Raw genomic sequence first — 20,926 nt, forward strand, 5'->3', positions numbered from 1 at the left:
CACAAATGAAGCCTTCCAATAGTGAATGACCCATACTAGACATTTAGACTTGATCAACTTTTGGTGGGCCCTTTCTCAAGTCCCATTGCTATTTGTTGTTTTGTCTTTCTCCCTTGAATTCCTACATTCTGAACAACTCCTAAGTTTAGTCTTCCAACCACAGATACTTCCAGCATGCTACCAATTTCCATATTTTAGTGGCTAAGCAAAGGAAAGGATGTGATGTTTTAAAGAAGAGTTACAGATAAAATAACTCTTGGTTTTCAGAAGGGACATATGTCTTCTGTGTCACTAGGTCCATTGGCATGCTAAATATTAATGTTCTGATATTTTGACTCATTGCTTACTTTTGTCTGGAAGACCAAATTGAAGATGTGGTGGCTAGGTATTTATTAATAATGTGTGCATATCTGGAAACCAGAAACCACTACATTTTCCAAACACACAGCAGCCATGGAAGTCCTCATGTGAATCCCTGTGGACAATGGAATCTGAGGTCCCCATTCCAGAAGGGAAGATGCTCGCATTCATCTCCATGACTGAACGCAGTCTTAGGAACCATAGCCCTGAGCATATCCATACAAAGCCAGCTCACAGAAAATGAACAACTTTGAACTTGCAGCTCCGCTCTCCAGGGGGAAGTACCAGTTTTCACTCTGCATGCTCACACCACTCTCCAATCCTGGGCCTCTCTCAGCATCTGGGCCCTGCCCATTCTTCCGCTACTGAATAAAGCTAACAGGGGCTCCTCTAAAACAGAAGGTTGTCTGCAGGCTGCTTCCTATTTGACTAATTGCTGCAGCTTTCTGAAGCCAACGTCTTCATCATTCATAGCTGTTTGCAACTAGAATGTGAGTAATGGCTTAGACCATTTTGAATGAGCAAAGCTATGCAAGATACAATGAAATAAATACTGAGAAATAAGCATTCATATAACCTGTCATCATGAATTTTCATTCCACCTGACAAACATCTTGAGTTCAACTCCTCCATCTCCACCCACTGCTATCTCTAGCCAACTTCTCAGTATTTCTTGCTAGCATGTCTTCTAGCCTCCATCTCTTACTCCTGCATACACAGGGGAGTCCACGGGATTCTGCACTGAGCATGACACAATAATCACTTGACTCCTCCGAAACAACTGGACTCTCAAATATTATCCCAACCTTTAGCCATGGAGCAAATGTAATTCATTCAAGTAAAAGACTTCTGATCAGCTCTGTTTCTTCTGACAAATGCACTCATTCTGTGTCATGTAGACTCAATCCTACTGTTCCTTCTTGAGGGCACCGTGACTTTCTTCTGATGAACTATTAGTTGTACCCTGGCTACTGCTAAACTTTGGTTATTACTCTGCATTATCTGAATGATTTAGCCCTTTCTACTTGTCACTGTGTGTAGTGCTTGCCAGAATTTTTCTGTATCTGATTTTCACATATCTTCTTGGCTTGTATTATGTTCCAAATTGTAGTATTTTCAATTTTACATCATCAGTGCCAACACACAAAGCCCTCCTCTTGAGCAATGGTTTAATGGGTAATTGAATATATAAAAATGACATGCAGGGGCTGGGAAAGTGGGTTAGTGCTTACCTAGCATGCATGCAGCTTAGAGTTCAATTACTCGGTACCACATACACAGAAAAAGCCAGAAGTGGTGCTGTGGTTCAAGTGATAGAGCACTAGCCTTGAGCAAAAGCAGATCAGGGACAGTGCCCAGGCCCCACATTCTACCCTAGAATGGTCACAAAAAAAAGACATGCAGGTAACCATTGTTGGGTCTTGGAATAGGGTCAGGGATCAGCTTTCTCACTCTTCTCTGTATAGTTTTGGATTAGAAAAGTCATTCTCTTTCTTTTCATTCCTTTTAGGTTTTTGAATCTCCCCCAAGCATTCAGTGAGTATTCAGTGCTTTGTATATTCTACGGTCTTTGTGACGGCTCAGGCACATTGAGAATACTGAAATATTTCATCCCCAAGAAGTGTTCTAATTATAGATGTGAAAGACAAAAAATAAAACAAAGACATGATTTTATTCTGAAAGTTTTGACAAGAACCTCCTCCATGTTTGAAATTGAACTGTGAAGATGTCAGCTTTTCTCCAAAGGCCGGATTTCACCATGAGATTTAATACGAGTGGTCCTCTCCCAGACGGGTTCCCAGGATTCCTGATAGAACCGTATTTGGTGAGGAGAACAAAAAGAACATTGATTTGATTCCATTTCTAGCCCTATCACTAATTAACTGTCACCTTGATTCATTGGGTCAATCTATCAGACATTGTGTGTGTGTGTGTGTGTGTGTGTGTGTGTGTGTGTGTGTGTGTGTGTGTGTGTGAGGGGGGGGGGCTTGAATTCAGCCTGGGCGCTGTCCCTGAGCTCTTCAGCTCAAGACTACCACCCTACCCTTAAGCCAAGCACCACTTTCCAATTTCTAGAGGTTAACTGGAGATAAGAGTCTCGGGTCCTTTTGTGCTCAGACTGGCTTTGAACCTTGATCCTCAGATCTCAGCCTCTTGAGTAGCTAGGATTACAGGCATGAGCCACACCGAGCCCCCCTCCCCCGACTCTATCAGGCATCTTTTTAAAAAACTTTATCATCTTTAAGTTGTTGTACAATGAGGTACCATCTAACAAAGCAGTTTATGAGTGCAATGTGTCTTGATCTGTGTTCCCTTCATTCTCACCCCTTTGACTCATCCCCTCCCTTTGTTCTGTGCTGTACTCAATGGATTGTTGACTACGTTCTCCCTGACTCCCTCTTGTTTCTTGTTACTCCCCCCCAACCCCCATCCCGCCTTAGGTGGCCCGATTTTCTTGTGTTGATGTTGTTGCGCTTTGACCTAGTCTTTCTAAATGATCATACTCTTTGAGTTCTCCATAGACTCTGTTATGCCTCCATCAATCCATTTGTAACCACTCGCATACTGCATACTTACAGAGTTGTGAGTGCCTCCCATCTACCACAAATTGTGTGTGTGTGTGTGTGTGTGTGTGTGTGTGTGTGTGTGTGTGCGCATGTTAGGGTGTGGGTGCTGCCTCTGAGCTTTTTTGTTCAAGGCTAGTGTTCTACCACTTGAGCTATGGATCTACTGTCTACTTCCAGCTTTTTGGTGATGAGTCTCACCAACTGTCCTGCCCAGGCTGACTTGGAACCTTGGTTCTCAAATCTTTGCCTCATGAGTAGCTAGGATTACAGGCATGAGCTACAGGTACTTGGCCAGATAACTATAAGTTAAGAGTGCTGGTCATGAGTCTAGATTGATTTTTTCCACCTGAACTTCATATTCAAAATTTTATCTATAGTATATAAGTAGCATACTACTGCACTGCTTTGGCTGTCACCAAAATTTTACTGAACCATACAGACATTCTACTGTGAGGCCAAGCCATGTGATTTAGCAAAACCTTCCTGAGGTATTCGTTGTTACCAGTTTCAAGATAAATCAGGTCTCTGGGCCTCAGAGAATCTAAGACAAAATCTAGCAGTTCTGCACTCAGATAGGGCCAGAGAGACTCAAAGGCCACTCCAGTCTTTCCTAGATTGTGAGAACCAAGAACATTGTTTGCAGAAACAATCAGCTCACTAGCTGACATCATAGGTCTTCCGGAAAGAGAGGAAAGAGATACAGAACAGAGATAAGACCAAAAACCAAAATGAAGCATCTCAATTGCTCAAGGCTTGTCGATGATCACAGTCACCACGAAGGCTGTCCACGGCTTCTTGAACCAGAGAGGGACACTGTCATTCTTGTGTCTGGATGCCAATATATTTATCGTGTGAATGGGGCACAAAGGTCTGGGTGAGATAATGCATCAACCCATGAAAAATGAACAATTAAAACAATGAAGCTGTCAGTTCTTTTACCAGATTGCAAATAAATAACCTTCCTGTCAGGCAGGCTGCTCTACTGGGCCATTAGTTTAATACAAAGACATTCTGAGGACTGGGTCCATGACACCTTATCTGTCACTCTAGTCGTTCTAGGCCTTTGATAAAGACCTGAGCAAAAGATGTTGTCATCAAGTTCAAGACATCAATCCCAATTTGTGGAAAGCCAAGTATTAGATATCTCTCTGACTATCCTGACAGCCAGAGACTTTTTGTGGTTTTTAATTGGTGATGTGGAAGATATGCCATTTGACATGTCAAGACATTTTTCTCTCTAAATACGCTTGTGTAGATTATCAAACACTTGGGTGAGAGTAGGTGCCTGCCGAGTTTGTAATTGTCAAAATGGAGGGACTGAAATCTTGGGACCAAACAATAAAGGTCTTGTCCATTTGGACAGCATCTTCCTAGAAAATTACTCTAGAAAGTAGTGTCATAGCTCATGAGCCTTGCATGAAAAAGCCATGCAAGACACCAGGCCTGGAGTTCAAAAATTCCAGTACTGGCACACACACACACACACACACACACACACACACACACACACACACACACACGCAGTTACTCACATATTAACAAATGACTGCAGTCATGACTGAGCAAACACAAAGTCAATTCATTGCATTTTCTTGTGCATATGGTCTCTCTATGCCATCTTATAAAAGTTTTGCCAATCAGGAATGTTGCCTAAGGATAAAATTAGATAAACTATTAGATAAGATAATTGAATAAGAACAAATTCTTCAAACTCTCTGGTTGATGTATTGTTTAACTTTATGGAAATAAAGTTAAGGAGCTGCTTTAAAATCACTTTGAAAAGAGAACTCTAGGTGGCCATTGGTAGTTCATGCCTGCAATCCTAACTACTCAGAAGGTTGAGATTTTAGGATCATAGTTCAAATCCAGCCTAGGCAGGAAAGTCTGTGAGATTCTTATCTCCAGTTAACCATCCAGAAAGTTGGAAGTGGCTCTGTGACTGAAAGTGGTAGAGCACTATTATTGAGCAAAAGAACTCAGAGACAGTGCCCAAACACTGAGGTTAAACATCACAACCAGCAAAATAAAAACAAATCCCCAAAGAAAACTATTGCTCATCAGATGCACGAGGTTCTCTTAGGAAAATACATCCTGGAGAGTAGCTAGTTGTGAAGCAGCTGTTGAGATTTTCAAGGCTAACCAACCTGCCACTCTAATTTACTTTATCTCTGTTTGAATCTTGCAAAGCTGACTCTTCAACTGTTAATAATAATTGAATGTCTGAGAATTCCTTGAATCAAAGCCAGCAATATTTCTCTGTTTGAATTTACCTATAACCAGGTTATAACTTCATTATCAAAATGATTAAAGATACAATTAAATCACTGCCGATTTGCTCGCAATTATTAGTATATTCAATAGTTAATTCAAAGAGGAAAATCTAGTTTTCACAAGGAGAAATAATTTAAATGTATAGGAAAGTCACAAGTAGAGATTTCATGGTCGTTTTCTAGCTCAGAATGATTTCAGCTATGAACTGGCCATATCAACATTAGTCGGACAGTTTTTCCAGAAGTCTGACTAACTGCCAAAAAGATGGATAAGATATTTTTTTAATGGAAAGGGCTATTGAGTAATTATATATAATATATATTTAATATATATATATATATGTAATATATATATATTATCTAGGCTTTGTCCTGGCTCTACCATTTCCTGGCCATGGGATTTGGTCAAGTGGTATTTAGTATCTCCTCATCCTCTTCTATGCATAATGCCAGCTAAAAGAAATGGTATACAGAAAGCAAACACTCTCCTCTTTAAAAAATGTACAAAGAACATTAAGCAAGCAATTTGTGGTCTAGAATTGTGATCTACAGTTAATCCTTCATTTTTCTGAGGTTCAGCCCTAGGGAAGTCTCTTCTCTCATAATGTACTGCTATGTGAACGGATATCTCTTTAGCTATCTCTGGAATTTCAAGTTTCTTCCGTATTTGATTTGGTTTTGTTTTAATAGGTCCTGCCTTCTCTATAAAAACTCCAATCATTCTGAAAGTGGCATTGTATTAAAATCACTCTAGGTTGGGCAAGGTGCTATGAGCCTGTCATGTAGCTATAAAGAAATTGTCAGTAGGAGAATTACAATCTGGAATGATCTGGAGAAAAATGTAAGATCCTATTTGGGGGAATAGATCCTATTTGGATCTATTAATAAATAAGCTAAATTTAAATAAGGGACATTAATTTCTACAACATAGTTAATATATTGTTATTCATTTCTGGAAAGAGTTATCTATCATGAGACACAGTAGAAACTCTTGCATCCTTAGCCTTGCCTTTCATGCAATGAATTCCTACTTAAAGGCTTCATGCACATGGGTTGAACTTCACATCTGTACTTAAACTATGGGATGGAAACATTATATATGCACAGATCCCTTCTAAAACTCAGACTCATCATTTCCCTAAGACCAGACCATTGGTTGTTACCATGAACCCCTTCCCACATCCATGCACTCCAAATCCTGGTGAAAAATTTTCAAAAATCCTTATATTGAACCCTTACAATACTGCTTCTTGCTTTTATTTCTTTATTTCCATTTTCATTGTATTGTTTTGCAAGAAAAGTTGGAAATTCCTTAAATAAGGACTTATAGCTTATGGATCCACTAAAGAACTGACTATAAGATCTCTCCCCCAATAGGCCAGTTTTACACAAATAAATTATTTACAATTTTTACAGTTTCAGTTCTTCTAGAGTTTAATAGCAAATGCTAAAGGTGTCCCTGGTCTCCTTCTAAAATAAAAAGGTAATTAACATCCCTGAATGGTTTCATAAAGCCCTAAGAGCTTAAAAAATGAACCGAATTATGGCTGAATTTTATTTACATGTGTTACAGAAACTTTATACCAGATAAATTCCATGTTTGTTTCAAAGGAATAATTTCCTTGTGTAGTAAGCGCATGCTCTTTAAATACTGATTTCTTCAAAAATTTTGGTGAGCTTTCCTATGTGGAATTAACCAGGCACAGCTCATTGAAGAGTTGATTCTGATGATAAACACAGGAGTTTTGATGGAAAAGGGATGCGTGATCTTACAAACTTCTCAAATTTTTATGTAGCCCTGGTCTCTGTTATTTCTCTACATCACAATCTGTGCCATAGATTCTATTCATCTCATTCTACAGAAGAGAAACTCCAACATCTTAGAGCTTACATACCTCCTGTAGAGTCAGATACAAGTTAATGGCAGTCTAGGGCCTGCCTTACCCTCTTCCTCCTGCTTCCTCTCAGCTGCATGAGCATCATGGATACTGTCTTTACAGCATCATTGGACAGAAACACTTGCTACCCAATGTCCCTTTTTTCCATGTCCTGTGCAGTTGAGCTTCATCCCTCAAAATGGAAAATGCAGAGATTTTTGTCATTTGTACTTCAAGAAACCTGGGAGATAGTGGAGGCTTAGTCATGGGATGTCAGGAGAATATAAAAATAGAAAACATCAAAAATCTCAACAACAAGAATAAAAATAAACAACGTGGATAGTGGTTGAGCAATTTTTTCAACATGAGAAGATGTCTTGCAAAGCAGGCTAATTCTTTCAAATATGCTGGATGCCAACTTCCATTATGATACATTAAAAGGTTAATATAGGAATTATTATTCAATTTTAGTTCTGTAGGAGCTAGTAGCCATCATACCTCTTCCCTTCAAAGCGTTTGAGTTTCATGCATACCTAAATGCCTACTTGACTCCATTTTGTAAGCAAAAATCCCCAGAAATCCAAGTTTTCTTAGGGGTTGATGGGATGGCATGATGCTGTTTAGAAATTGGAAGAGCCGATTTTTCACTGTTCAATCTATATAAAGAAACGACAGAGTCTAGCCAAGTAGCTGATGAGTGACACAAAGACAGCATATGGTAAGAGAGAAAGAATCTTGAGACTTAGAACCAGCTGCACCACACAGAGAAAAAATACCTTTACCCAGATATGTGGTTCCTCATGAATTATTCTATTATTTCAGTTGATTTTACCTGACATCACTGTATGATTTCTTTTTCAGTGACAAGAAAATTGCAGACGGCCCTTGACAGTCAGTCACAAATTGACTTGAACAAAACAAAATCAAACAATGAAGTAATCCCCAAGTAAATTTAATGAAACCTAAATCCCGAAGGATGGTGCACTTCTGTAGGCAACTGGTCTTATTTAATAAATTCTTCCCTGCTTTCACTTTTAGAGCTATATTTACACAGACAAATTTAATTCGTTGGGTTTACATTTCCTCTTCCCCTAAGTTTGTCCAGCAGGCACATATGGGTAGGGTGGTAATCAGGTATGTGAGTGTTCACCTGAGAATCAAGACTGTCTCCTACTCTGGGGGAAATCTACCTGTCCACCAAGTTACCATAGCAATGGCTGCCCAAGCTTCGCTGTTCTAAATACAAGGGACGCCATAGCAGTGAGTCATCATAGCTCAGAAAATTAAAAGGTGAAAGTTAATTCAAGCTTTTAAGTTCAAGGTAAATTCTATGAGATTGTTTCCACACCTGAAGAGTTGAAAAGTCTCCTCTTATGTAACTCATTTTGCAATCAACATTCTCTATTAAATTTTTTTCCAAGTTCTTTGCATATGTCCATCCTGAAAACAAATAAGGGACATATGAAGTTGGAGGCATGGTTCAGTTGGTAGAGTGCCAGCCAGACACAGCATAAGGTATACAGAGTTGGCATGCTGATCTCACAACCAAAAAAAAGAAAGGAAAAAGAAATGTAAACATTAATATTAACATCACTGTAAGTCAATATAGAGCAAATGATACTTTTTTTAATTTCCAGTATACTCATCATCAAGCTGGTCATAGGATCTGCTAAGGAAGGATAAAATGAAACAAATTGTTATTCTGGAATAAAAATGGTGACGTGCTTACATGACCAGATGCCAGCTGGCTTGTCATTGTATAATAAAAAGAAAGGAAAAGAAATAAAGAAATACTCCCAGAACAAACACCTTATATTGATTTGTTAGGATGTTTTAGCATTGAACATTATTATAAGAGAACACACCAAAAAATGTCCCAAGGAGTATGTTAAACTGTTCCATCAACTACTTAATTTTTAAGCTTGTAATCATTTATAATGTACTTTTTATAGGTTTAAGAATAAAATGATTTGGCCTCAGTGTCATGTTCCCCCAATTTGGCCAAAGATACTTTTTTTCCTTCCTAGTCAATCCACAGTAGACGCCTTTTACTTTCTTCCTAATTCTGAAAGGATATGAATAATTTGGGAATTCAGTTCCCCGAAATACATCAACTCGTGGTCAAACTGTTTAATTTTCTTCAGGGCACAGAATATAAAGTTTGACTGTCACTTCTCCATTTTTTTCCTAATTTTAGATATCACCAGCTAAAACCACAATTAAACATATGTGAAAATGGTTGTAATTAATACTCTATTGGGAGGCCCAGGACTATTGCAGTTATTCATTCTTAAATTGAAGAACTACAACATCAATCATTACTCTTTGACTTTTTAAAAAAAATTTGGTTCATTTTTGAGGACCCCACACAAGAAATAAAGGGAGAGATTAGCCTACAGTTGATGTTGTCACCTAACTTGGGATTTTTTTTTCTGATGGTTTATCAAGGATGTATTATGTTCATAATATGATATCAGGTTACATGCATTTCAGAAGGCCAGCTACCTGGGGTTAAAGAAGGGTGGCTTCACCTTGTAAAAAGCTGGGTTCTGGCTGAGGGAGTGAGCTGCTCCCTCCCTGGCTGGTGAAATTGGCTCAGCCCCAAGCACCACGTGGTTAGATGTGGCTGCAAAGGCTTCCTGGCAGCAGCGCCCAGTATAATTACAGGACTATGAGGGAAAAAAAAGATTGAAGAAAATATCCATAAAAGGTGTAGCTGGCTCAAAAGCAGAAGTTACAGCAGCCAAGAATAACGAGGCTTTCATGTTCTCAAGTTCAGAGCAGAAAATCACCATTTTCTCTCCACAGAGGTCAAAGGATGCAGACACTCGTGCTAAAAATCTCACCACTTCTGCATAATTCAGAGGAGAGGAAGGCCAGTCTCAATCTGTGGGAAGCATGTAGGCAAATAAATAAATAAATAAAAATTAAATCAGTTCCCGTGAACTCATCATGTCATGTCTTTTATAATTAAGAGGTCTTAAAAGTATCACAGACCCTGGAAAACTTTCACGTCTCCAGCCTGCAATATACACTATTTATAGCCACTCTTTGGGGGAGAATTTTGGGCACTGGAATTCTCTATAAGCATAGTCAGTTTTATTGAAAGGATTTATTATAAGAACCCCCCACCCCTACCCTCCTCCAGCCCCTCACACACATCCTAAAACACACAGCTCACGGAATAGCTTATAAAGGTGAGGGGAGCAATACCAAAGCATTCACAGAAGCTGACTTTCATGGTAGTACTGAATCTTAGCTACTCAGGAGACTGGGATCTGAGGATTCTGGTTGAAAGCCAGCTGAGGCAAGAAAGTCCATGGATTACCTCCAATAAACTAACAAAAGGCTACAAAAGGAGGTGTGGCTCAAATGGCAGAGGATTAGCCTTGCCTGACAATGCCAAGTGAGAGTTCAAGACCCTGAGTTCAAACCCTACTACTGGCACAAAGCATAGACATTAAGATACTGTAATGCTCAATCTAAATCAAAACTACAGAACGAGGTGAGGTGCGTGTATGAATTTTTTTTTCAGCTACTAGGAAAACTACCTGTGAAGAACACATTCATGGCATTTATTTGCTTGGAACTTAGAATACCATAGGTGTCTAGTTTGTTTTAAATTTCTGATGAAACCACCAAATATCATTCATATCATCAGAGCCTACAGTAGGGGAGGGAGGAACCATTCACTCTGTAGTATTTAAACCAATCAACTGAAAATCCCTCTCCATCTTTCTTCTTACAATAATGAGCAAGTAGTGGTTGGTCAAGTGTAGGGGAAGAAAGCATCACTTCATAGTCATAATTGACTGTTTCTAGGGAGAAATGATTATAAAAGGCAGAGCAAAGGGTGACTAATGATCAAAGTAGAATGTAAGGAAATGAAGGGGAGCCTGAAGTTTACTCAAACAAACCAAATTAAATTGCTACATCATGGATGTCTGTTTCCTTGGTAAAGTTCCTGAAGACTTGAACAGGTATTAAGTACTTGTTTCCAGAACTCAAATTTCCACATAGTACAGTAAAAGAATATATGCTTGGAAACAAAAAGTTGTGGGGATTTTCTTTTTTTCCCATATATTTTTTATTGCAATTAGTAGAGGGTTACATTATATTCACCAGACAGAAGGTGCATTACTTCACAAACATTGATACCCTTTCTCATGTCATGGTCCCCATTACCATCCCCCCTTCCACACACACACACCCCTCTCATCTTGATTCCCCCCTTCCCTATTTTATATATCAAATAACAAGGGGAAATATTGTAACAATATGAGATAACTAAGGGACAGCAAAAGAGATGAGAGATAACATAGTACAACATATACCACACTATTGATCTAAATATAATGAGTTTGTGAACTAGGAGTCTAATGCACATATACTGTCTTTTGATAGGTGACGTATTCCTAAATTGGTTAGCAAAAGAACTCAGAGATAGCACCCAAGACCTGAGTTCACCCCATAGCCATCACCACCAACAACAAAGAAAAATAGAGGGATTGAATATGATCAAAGACCATTACAGAAATGTGTATTATATCATAATGAATAAAATATTACAATGAGCTCTCCACATTATACGGTTAATATGCACCAACACAAAAGGATTTTGTTTTGCTTTTGGGTCAATCATAGGGCTTGAACTCAGGGTTTGAACACTGTTCCTCAGCTTTCTTGTTCAAGGCTTCTACTCTATCACTTAGTCACAGTCCCTCTTCCAGCCTCTTCAGCTCAAGGCTACCACCCTACCCTTGAGCCAAGCCTCACCTTCCACTTTCTAGAGGTTAGTTGGAGATAAGAGTCTCAGCTCCTTTTGTGCCTGGACTGGCTTTGAACCTTGATCCTCAGATCTCAGCCTCCTGAGTAGCTAGGATTACAGGCATGAGCCACTGTACCTTTTTGTTCCTTTCAACTGAAATACTGATGCTCTGTTGTTGGTAATTAAATATACAGGGACACACTTCCCTCAAAAAGGACACAAGTTTATCACATGTTGCTATTCTCATCCTTTGCATAAGAGTTTGATATCTCTTACTTCAAAGTAATGAGACTCCAGAATAATTCACACCAATCAGCGAAGTCACTTTCATCTCTTTTCAGAAGCAGTAAAGCATCTTTCTCCATTTTTCTACATCCAGCTTGTTTTTGACATTTGTCTTTGGTGTTATCCAGCCAACAAATGTTATCATATTGTAGCATCAGTAGATCAATTTAGGCATACTAGTAATTATTTTTGTCAGTTGTGGAGCTTGAACTCAGGGTCTGGGCATTGTCCCTCAGCCTCTCTGTGCTCAAAGCTAGCACTCTGCCACTTGAGCCACAGCACCACTTTCGAACCACAGTCCTCAAATCTCAGCCTCCTGATTAGCTAGGATTACAGATGTGAACAACCAGCACCCAGCAATATTAGTAATTTTTAACTATAATTTTTTTAAATTATTGTCAGAAAATGTATAGAGGAGTAACTACAAAAATTTATATTGTGCAACACTGGCCCAGTTACATATACAAGGTATAACATTGACAAAAGGAAGAGCAGAAATCACTTTAAAAAATCACTAATTCTATGTTTAGATGCACTTCATTAAATGTTTTTTAAATAAAGGAAAGACTGCTTGGTAAGATTAAAGAATGGAGTAGACCAAAAAGAAACTGGTTAGCAATGAGAACTGAAATCCTTCAGAAAGAGGGAAAGACAGAGACACTACAAGATGAACTCATCTATTTTGTTCATACACAATTATTTCTCCTGTCAGAAATAACCTCTGGCATGAGCAAGTTTTGAGTGTTTTGCTTTCCACAGCCATCATGGAGAATTCTATTTTTTTAACTGGAAATAAGGAGAAAAACAACACTTTCTGAATATATAGGGAAACATTGCCAGCAGAAATGGGAATTTATAGATCATATGCAGAGAGTATAAAAATTTTAATTTTGGTTAAAAAAACAATCTTTGAGCAATTGTTTATGTTTATACATCTGTAATCATGATATGGTTTTGTTGCCATAGTGATGAAAGTAGATCAATGAAAAGCTAGCAGAAAATGAGAGGCAGCCATTTCAATTTTTACCTTTATTAATGAATGAAGATCATTATGGAAAAAATTAATTTTAATATTAAACAAAATAATGAATTGACATAGATTGAGAAAAAATAGTCTTCTCCTGGTAAATTGTCTCCCCCACCTTTTTTTCTTTTTTTTGCCAGTCCTGGGGCTTGAACTCAGGGTCTGAGCACTGTTCTTGGACTTTTTCAAGGCTAGCACTCTACCACGTGAGCCACAGCACCATTTCCGGCTTTTTTTCTGTATGTTGGTACAGAGGAATCAAAGCTGGGTCTTTGTACATGCTAGGCAAGCACACTACCACTAGGCCAAACTCCTGGCCCTCCCCCACCCCTTTTGTTATACCAGTATTAGAGCTTGAACTTAGGGCCCAAGCACTTAGCATTATTCACTCAATCCTGGTGATTTACCACTGGGACAACAGTTCTACTTCTGGCTTTTTAGTGATTAACTGGAGATAAAAGTCTCTCAGATTTGTCTTCATGGGCTGGCTTCAAACCATGATTCTCAAATCCCAGCCTCCTGAGTAGCTAGGAGTGAGTCACCAAGGCTAAACTCAACCATTCTTTAGAAAGAGATTTCCAAGGAAACTTGCAGTTTAACTTTCCTGAGGAGCAGCCTCAGACCTGAAATCAATCAATCAATCTATCTATGTATCTATCTAGCTATGTATTTATCCTCTACCATTCATACATCTGTGTTGTCTATATTTATCAATCTATACCTACCTATCATAATTTTATTATCTATCATCTATCTATCTATGTATCTATCTATCCTTCTATCCATCTATCTATCTCTATCCTCTGATACTCCTGTCCTCTATTATCTATCACTATCTATCTATCTATCTATCTATCTATCTATCTATCATCTATCTATCTACATATCTGTCTATCCATCTATCTATCTCTATCTTCAGATACTCCTGTCCTCAAATTCATTACTTAAAAGTTTCACAGCCTGTCCAAATCTGTCCCTGGGCGGATGGAGTGAGGTCCAGTCAAGGGCTTGGCTCTGGCTCTGACTGGCTACAGTTTCAGCACCACATCTCACTTTGTTTTTCCCCACAGGGTGTCCAGAAGGCACTTATGGTCCACATTGCCAAAAGATGTGTAAGTGCCAGAATGGCGGACACTGTGACAGCGCCACAGGCATCTTTGAGTGTGGGCCAGGCTTCACCGGGGCAGACTTCAGTGGGGGTAAGTGGCCTGTGCCAGTGGTACAGGAGATGTGTGCATACTCCAGTGCCCAGGGCGGGACATACAAAGGCCTGACACAAGATTTTAAGGACAGCAGTTGTGATCATTTTACCTAATAATCTGTTGCAGTGACACCCAATCCAAGATGGCCTAATTGATTTTGGCTCCAGGAACGCTGGACTACAATCAGAATTCCAAACCCACCCTCCAAGACCACGGCACATGGGTGACTCCCGCGTTCTCGCCTGTCATCCTAGCTACTCAGGAGGCTGACAGTTCAAAGCCAACCCCTGTCACGAAAATGGTGAGACTCTTATCTCCAATTAACCACCAGAAAACCAGAAGTGGAGCTTTGGCTAAAGGGGAGGGCGGTAGCCTTGAGCTGAAGAGCTCAGGAATAGCACCCAGGCCAGAGTTCAAGGCCCAGGACCAACACCGCCCCCCCCAAAAAAAATATTTGACTCATCGCAAGAAATACATAATTCCTTGAAACCCAAAGACCTTAACAACATATTACAAAGCATTCATAATATTGCCATAAGCCTTAAGGGCCCAAAAGTATGGTTTATCTTTTGCAACAAGCTTAGACAATATGATTTTAGTAAATACACTTGGGGTTTTATCATTCTTTGCATATATATGTATATATATGCAAAACTACTATATAATATAATATAATATATAGCAAAAGAACTCTAGATGTACCCATTCCCTCTAACTCCTCTGGGTCCTAGGGTTAGAAGTCAGGGTCACAATAATCTTTACAAACATAGAGGATGGGAGTGCTGTGTAGGACAACATTCAGAGGGATGGCAGTCCTGGAAATATCAGTCCTGAGAATGAACCTGTGATGTCCATAAAGTGATACGCTGAGTTGCACATCGCTATTCTTGTGTTGTATTTTGTAATTATTACCATTAACAGGGCAAAGGTGGTAAATGCTCTGGGGCTAAGGGCAGAAGAGATGTGGAACTTTCCTAACACCCCAACATCTGTGACCAGGTTGGGAATGTTCTTCATGTAGAAGAATGACAGCTAAGTTCATGCTTAGGTGAACACTGAAATGTTACGTGCTGAAGATACCCCAAATGCCTCTGTTTCTCAAGCAGGCAGTTTTGTTCTGTCTACTTCTGCCATTTTATGTAATTATTTATTCATTTATTTATCTATCTATTTATTACTGTCCTGCATGAGCATCTTGCTGTCCTGAGAACAAATCACCAATAAGCAAAGACTTAAAGCGAGGTAATAGATGAGAACATCTGTTGGAGACCGCCTGTGAGATCTCAACAGCCAAGAGACCTTGTAGTTATAGCCAGCCCATAAACATTTCCTCAGGAAGGTTCTGGCTGGCTCCTTTGTGTTTGCTCTTCAAAGGGAATCAATGGGGGAAATATCCTCTTGCCAAAGCATTCTTGAAAGCTCCAAGAGTCGGGAACACTTTGTCTTAAGAAAACTAGCATCTTGTACTGCACACTTTTCCTTTGCTTTGACAGACAGGTAGGCAACAGCCAGCTTTGCAAGCCTACATCTGACAGAGGCAAGGCATTGTGATATTTATTCATCTTCCTTCAGTTTATGTTTTCTGCTCACTTGATTCTCATGGGTACTTACGTGATCTTCATTTGGGTATGCATCAGAATTAGTTTCTTGAATGAAACAAAGTAAGTGTGAATTCAAAACTAAATAATTTGGTTGATTAATACAAATACAAATAGAGAAAACTGTTTGACAATATCCACATTATGGATCTTATAGTCATGTTTAAGAGAATAAACTAAGATTCCAGGATGAACTTACGAGAAAACACAGTCAGGATTACTGAAAAGAAAATACATACGCAATTCAAGTTCAATTGCATGTACACATGCACATACACACACACAAACACACACACATACACATACACAGAAGACAGATCCACCTGGCAGTCAGATTGGATGGATGCTGGAAAAAGTTCCTGTTCTTAACCTAAATGTTCAGTAAGAAGAATGAGGTTTTGTTTCATTTGGCTTGGCTTGGCTCTTTCTCAGTGACTTTCAGGTGTCTTGCAGCTCACTCTGGAAAAGACTGTGCCCACTGGTGCTCCTGCAGCCTGGGACAGTGAGACCAAAGACAGGGCAGTGCTCCATCCACCTGAGCAGATGGGAGCCAGATGTCAGCAAGAGAACAATGACGACAGACTCATTTTGTCTATGTAAACATGAAGCTACAATGAAAGATTCTGGAGAATCTGAATTACAGGGACATTATTTAAAGTATTCCTATCTAAAGGTGACTTGAATAAGATAAAAGTTCACAGGCCTGCTGCATTATTCAGAGGAGGAAAAAAAAAGCCTACTAGTTACATGAAAGCTGGAAGCAGAAGTAAAGAATATCATGTAAACTCTTGACTAGCAAGACATTTATAAGCTACTCACTTGGGCTCATTTTGAAAGAAACTACCAAAAACTGTATACAGATCATCAGGCCTCTCTTCCTTCTCCGTGGCCCACTATGAGGAGAATGGGAAACTGGACCATAAAATCAGAGTATTATCATCACAATGAACACAAAGAGCTATGAGAAGATGCTGGGTTTCCCCAGGGGAAGCACCCATGACCCCCTGTCAAACAAATACCAAGTAATCACTCGGTGGTTGTGGCTGATTGGCTGTAGGAGCTTCCTGAAACTTCTGGGTATCACAGAGTTAAGAAAAACATGGAAGACTGGGGTGGGAGAGGGTCCCGGGGGGAACATACCATGTTTTCAGCTCTACAGTAAGGCCAAGAGGAATTAATGGGTGATAAGAAGCCTTTCATCTCAAGAAGGCCTAAAGATACACACACATACCCACATATTCATATATACACATAGCCATAGACACCTATATACATGTACATGCATACACACATGCATGTCCCAATATATGCATGTTTGTATACATACATACATACCCCAATACACACACATGTATTTACATGTGTGCATACATAATAGACAAATATCTGTACATGTATGCATGTGTATATACCCACATACATGCATGTATTCATATGTACATGTCTATATATACATGATATGCACACATGATATACACATGATATGCATTCACACCATTCACACACACAGAGACACACACATGTACACACACACACACACAAACTTGTGAATGCAGACAAACTTCCTAACAGATGAAACCATTATTCTAACCTAGATCTACACTACCACACTTACAACTTGTGAATGCAGACAAACAAACTTCCTAACAGATGAAACCATTATTCTAACCTAGATCTACACTGCCCTTTCTGAAATACCTGTTGCACTGAAAAAAAATATTTTTAAAATAAAGCTTACTTTAGAAAGATCTGAAGCTGTTCACAGCTTTACTCGTATTTTAGGGCAAATGTTATAAAAAGAAAGGAGGAAATAAGCAGGAAAACAAAAGGCAGATAAAACTGGGGCAAGAGAGATTTTACTGTGGAACACATGGAGTTATGACCCAGAATTTCTTCCAGGCTTTCGAGAGATGTAATAAGAGTTTGTTCACCATAAAATGTGAGCACAAAGCAGAGATACAAGGGTTCATGGGATAAATAAAAAGATAACAATAGGAAATGAAAAGGTAAGCTTGGAGAACTCAGCATTGAAGGGAAAATGAAATTCTAGCCTCCCCTCCTATAAATGGAGTTCACTTTAGGAAAAGGTGATGGGAGGGTGAAAAGGCCCAGCTAAGGATAAGCAGCATATGTGGGCCAAAGAGAAATTATGGAGTGGAAAGGAATAGAGATGTATACAGATAGAAAAGAATAACACCAATGATGACACAGACTTTGTTATTCCTCTGAAATAAAGGACGATGCACATTGAATGGATCCATTCTTGCCTGAGAGACAGTAAGTATGACTGATTATAGACAAAGGACACTGTAGAGCATCTGCAGGAAAATAGGAAATAACTTGAGGAAGAAAAATCAGTTATGGTTCAATACTTGACAGCGATGTTCACCACAAGCCTGGGATTAATTCATGCTTTTTCATCCAGTTTCGGGGGAAGAAACACAAGTGTTTTATACACAGTTAAGCTGTCAAATAAACACCTATTTTTAAAAGTAAAAATATTACTGGATATACAATCACATTTAAATTATTTCTTGAAAGATAAATTTGAGTCACTAAATAATAAACATAAACCCTATGGTCAAATGATTGCTACAAAATGTTAAATCCATTTCAGTCGGAAGCATATTTAAAAACAACTGTGGAAATTGTGACTGCATAACATAAATTATGACAATGGAGAAATTTTAATCATCACTTTAGGAAGCCAGGATTGGAAGAATAGAGGGTGTGAAGAAATGTACCTACAGTGATCTTCTTTCCTCTCTTACATTTGTCAAGCGCAAAAATTTCAATCTGAAAAACTAAACATTATTTTAATACCATAACACAAGTACATTTAAATTTAGAAGGGAAAGTCTAGAATTAAGAATTCTGTAAAAGCTGGGCGTGGTGGCTCACGCCTGTAACCCTAGCTACTCAGCTAGATGAAATCTGAGGATCTCCAAAGACAGCCCAGGCACTAAAATCCATGAGACTCTTATCTCCAATTAACCTCTAGAAAACGGAGAGTAGCGCTGTGGCTCCAGGGGTAGGGCTGTAGCCTTCAGATGAAGAGCTCAGGGATAGTGCCCAGGCCCAGAGTTCAAGCCCCACGACCAACAAAACAAAAAATATTTCTGTAACAGAATTCAAAAATAATAATATAGACAACTAAAATCAAGTCAAGGAAAGGAATGAGGAAAACAATAGGTAAAAATACATATTAATACTGGAAAGTAAATATGCAATCCATAAATAATACATAACTCTATGTGCACTACCGAAAGAAGATCCTGTGGGTTCTATAAAGTTCACTTAGAGAATGATGGAATGCATGCCCCTTTGTTCTGTTCTTTCCTTTAAAGAGAACAAAAGTTATAGGCAATGCTGAAACCCAATCTAATGATATGAGCTAGTAGAAATCTCAGGACCCAAACGAGCAGCAGAATGGTTTTTGCCATCTTATCTCTTTGATTTTTATGTCAAAAGACTGGCTGCCAGAAAAGCCCAGAGCCCTGAAAGGACAACAAATGATTTTTATTTTTTCCAGTCCTGGGCTTAAGCTCAGGGCCAGAGGACTGTCCTTGGATTTTTCTCAAGGCTAGAACTCTACCACTTGAGCCTCAGCACCACTTCTGCCTTTTTCTAAGTATGTGGTACCAAGAAATCGAACCCGGGTCTTTGTGCACACTAGGCAAGCACTCTACCACTAGGCCAAACTCCAGGCCCCAACAAATGATTAATTTTTTAAAAGGCCTAAAGTAAGTCTGCTTCCTTTACTCAGAAGACCAGGAATGAGGTCCACTGGCAAAAACCATCACAGACACAGACACTGACACAGAAACTGCTGCTAGTCAGAGAGATGAGATTTCTATACCTCATTTAAACTAGTAAAATGTTGACACGGTAGAATGTTGAAAATCATATGTGTATAATGCAGAAGTACTTAGAAGAAACATTACAAATCTAAATTAAAACCAGATATGGAAATACACAGTCCTCAAAAGGCAGAGGCAGGATCCATGAGTTCAACAAGAATGTAGACTTTGAAACAAGTTCAAGGCCAGCCTCAACCATGTATGAAAACCCAGTTTCCCAAAAAAATCTGTATGAAAACCTAGGGATGGTGGCACTTATGTGTAATTCTAAATACTCAAGAAGATGACTCTGAAGAATTGAGTTTGAAGTTGTCCTGTTCAATTTAACAAGTATCATCACATCAACTGATGTAGGAAGAGATTCAACAACTCAATACACGTAAGTGATGAAATCCCCCAAAGATGGGCATTCCAGTGTTTTTTTTTTAACTTGATGAGATGCATTTCTCTCTCTCTCTCTCTCTCTCTCTCTCTCTCTCTCTCTCTCTCTCTCTCTCTCTCTCTCTCTCTCTCTCACACACACACACACACACACACACACACACACACACACACACACTACAGCATTATAGTTAATTAGAAAAGCAGAATGCTTTGTCTTTAATATGAGGATCTCTTTTATTCAAAACAACTCTGGAAGTATTCATCCATACCACAGAACAAAAAATGAAATTTTAGGTGATATAAGCATTTCAAGACTATTTTTTAAAAAGCTAGAATAGGCCGGGAGTTTGGCCTAGTGGTTAAAGTGCTTGCCTAGCATGTATGAAGACCCGGGTTCAGTTCCTTGGTCCCACATACATAGAAAAAAGCCAGAAGTGGTGCTGAGGCTCAAGTGGTAGAGCTCTAGCCTTGAGAAAGTCCAAGGACAGTGCTCAGGCCCTGAGCTTAAGCCCAGGACTGGCAAAAAAAAAAAAAGCTAGAATAATCAGACTGTGGTATTAGGGAAGGAATCGATGTACACTGAAAGGTACCAACAGAGAACTAAGTGTTAGACCTGTAAGAGTATGTGAAGCTGTTTTTCTATATTATATTATTTAACTTAATGCTTGGAAGATTGTTATTTCAATAAATGGTGCTGGGATAGCTTAGTAATTAGGAAACCAGAAGTGATG

Source organism: Megascapheus bottae, chromosome 1, assembly GCF_031878675.1.
Source record: "Megascapheus bottae isolate mThoBot1 chromosome 1, mThoBot2.hap1, whole genome shotgun sequence".
NCBI classification, from domain to species: domain Eukaryota; kingdom Metazoa; phylum Chordata; class Mammalia; order Rodentia; family Geomyidae; genus Megascapheus; species Megascapheus bottae.